Source organism: Salvelinus sp. IW2-2015, unplaced genomic scaffold, assembly GCF_002910315.2.
Source record: "Salvelinus sp. IW2-2015 unplaced genomic scaffold, ASM291031v2 Un_scaffold2135, whole genome shotgun sequence".
In the NCBI taxonomy this organism is placed as follows: Eukaryota; Metazoa; Chordata; class Actinopteri; order Salmoniformes; family Salmonidae; genus Salvelinus; species Salvelinus sp. IW2-2015.
This window is the reverse complement of record NW_019943469.1, coordinates 277,332-280,532: the sequence shown is the minus strand read 5'-3', so window position 1 is coordinate 280,532 and position 3,201 is coordinate 277,332.

Here is a 3,201-nt window from a genome sequence, read left to right as displayed (position 1 = left end):
TTGTTTACAGGATGATTTGTATCTTATAGAGCGTGGCTTTAAGGGAGTAGTATGGTCACATCTAGATACAAACGAATGTGAAAAATGAAAAGAGCAAATGTGCTTTAACACACTACCTATTCATGGAAGTATTTATTCATCATCCGTGCTTCTACACCTGCATTGCTTGCTGTTTGGGGTTTTAGGCTGGGTTTCTTTACAGCACTTTGAGATATCAGCTGATGTACGAAGGGCTATATAAATACATTTGATTTGATATTCATATTAAGCATCTACGTCTGTGTACAGGAAAGTATTATTTGTAAGACGTTAGAGAAAAAACATCAGCTTATTGTTCAATTATTATGACGTTCTTTCCAATTCAAAAAGTGTAGTAACTTGTTATCAAACTGCGTTACCCACTCCAGCCAGCAGATGGCGGATGTGCGTCTTTCAGGTGATGCTTCTTGCGTGACGTATAATTTACTGGACAGGATGCTTCTTCAGCAACAACAACGCGCCTACTCTTTCATCCATCTCGGTAGCTTGCTAGCCAACATAAAACTGAAAGATTGACGCTTTAGACCATGTTAATGTACATTAGCTAATCTCAGTGTTGTAAACACAATTCTGTTGACGTATTAACTGGTTAATTTTAACCTAATTTGCCTGTTCAATTTGCAAACTTGTTAAAGATTGATGCTGAGCCTAGCACTAGGCTAGTCGCTAATGCTAACTAGCTAGCTAACATCCCCGACCATGAGCTCGCTAAACTACTCATCCCCTGCTAAAGAAGATGAGGTTTGCTGTACGGAGAAAGAAGCTCTGGCGCTGAACAATGTTGTGGAAGAAGAAGAGGAGGTTATTACAGTGAAGGAAGAAGAGGCTGTTATAGTGAAGGAAGAAGAGGCTGTTATAGTGAAGGAAGAAGAGAAAGAACCTTTCAGGATGAAAAAGGAGGAAGAGGAGGCTATCTCAATAAAGGTGAAGATGGAAGACGTTTTTGGAGTGAAAGAGGAGGAGACAGATTATCTCATTATCACCAGTGAGTACTGTCTTAAAAGCAGGGGCACAAACTCTGCAGTTGTTGAACTGTGGGGCATTCTACTGAAGTTCTACACTTTAATATGTTTTGAGCAAGGATGCCAACAAACAACGCATACACAGTTGTATAGCGGCAGAATAGGATACCGGGTAGGGAGTGGGCTATTTCATTAGGTTTTTCACTCACCACGTTTATTCTGAAAAATGTCTGTCCTCACTCACTTATTAAGAATAAGCTACATGGTGAGTTGATGCCCTTTTGGCAGCTAGTTAGCTAGGTGAATTGATCATGCTACTTTGTATGCGTTGTTTGTTGGCATCCTTGTCATTTACGAAGTTTTTGGAACAGATTCGTGTTTGAACATTCCACAAATTATACCCACCCGTTTCCTACTGTATACATTTTTAAAGATTCGATCTGCCATTGGTTCCTTTAATTTTGGGGACTTTTAAATTAGATTTAATTAATTAATTAAATAGACGGTTATAAGTTGACTGTCTGTTTGATGTTGTCATTCAAGCAGGAGAGAGATGTGACGATGGTGGATCCTCTGGGGAGCCTCAASAACATCCTGATACTGACGAGGAAGGGAAGAGTCTCTCCAGATCAGAACACCAGATGGTACAGCTTGGTCTGGTCTAGCATACAGCTTGCTCTATCGGGGGCTGGGTTTCTGTAAAGACACTTTATGACAACAGTTACATCAGCATCCATAATGATATGTGTCTGTGTCCCCTCTTTATGGTTACCAGGACAACGCTAGCCCTTCCACTTCTGTCCTACTGAAGTCCTTATGTCGTGGCCTCTCCCGGTAGCAACTTCACTGCTGGGTTGAAGAGATGGTGCGTGCACTGAACCGTGCGCAGATCATGATATTCCTCCGGCACTTCTGTCAAATCACCAGGTTCCTCGGCTGAAGTATAGGGGACAGAAGACAACAGAGGGATAGCAGACATTAAACACTTCAACATGACCAAGAACGTTCCCAGGAGCTAGGATAGATTACTGAGACGAAACCAATTTAATAGATGCTTTGACATCACTACCTTAGCCAGGATGACCCAACCAACAGTGTAAAAGGTGAGACGAAGAAATCTCAAAAAGAAGGTCTCCTGTGGGTTACCAGATACTGTGAGGTTAAACGGTAGGTCTCACATCTGATACTGGAGGAGAAAGGACTACCATCGTGGAGCGAACATGGCGTGGGTCCCTAACTGTCTGAGAGGAATGTCATGTGTCCGAGCCCATGCTTCGTCCATAAAACAACCTTCAGGCCCCAGAGTCTATCAAGGCACTGCAGGAAGCAGCCGAACCGGTCCAGCGTAGATGGGCCGACAAGTAGTACAGATCTTGATGGAGAGACCTGATAGTAGCGCTCACCAGAGCCCTCCGCTTGACTGATGAGCTCTGGCTTTTACTGGAATGACATGACAAAAATGTCCGCAGAACCGCAATAGAGGCAAGGCGGTTGGTATCTTCCGTTCCCTTCTCCTTAGATCGAGATGCGAATTACCTCCCAGCTCGCATTGGCGTCAGTCTCTGGACCGGTGCGGAGGAGAATGTTGCAGTATGCGAGAGGGAAAAGCACCGTTACGCGAGCTTCTCCTCACGAGCGTCGGTGACGAGATCTACCGTCGGTTCTATGCGGGATGCGATGCATCAAAAGGTCCACGCTGGAAGTAACCTCCCGGGAGAGAATCTCATCTGATAAACCTCAGCGTGGGAGGAGAGTCCCTCCAGGAAACGGCGGCAAACGCCGGCTGACGTGGTCCAGTCCACTGGATGCAGCAAAGGGAGTGAACGGAAACTTCTAAAATTAAGAGAAGTAATCCGGTTAGGGGATCAGATCACCAGTGTGACATAGGAGGTACAAAGCCGAAGTGCCTGTTAAGGACCCCAGCCATACTCTTAACTTCCAAAAAAATAGCTGTAACGAATGCAAAATATACCTAGTTATTCATACTCCTCCTTTACTAAAAAAAGTTTACTCCCTGATAATCTAAGAACCACTCAAGACCGCATCCTCGTGGCCCTCCACACCCACTGTGGTTCGATACTCTCCTTCCTTACTGTGCCCCCTTATTGAGGAGTTAGCCCCTCACCTCGCCGGATTGTTCACTCTTTTTACTACAAAAATGTCTTCCCCTCTTCTTTCACAATGGTTTAGGTTATCTTCC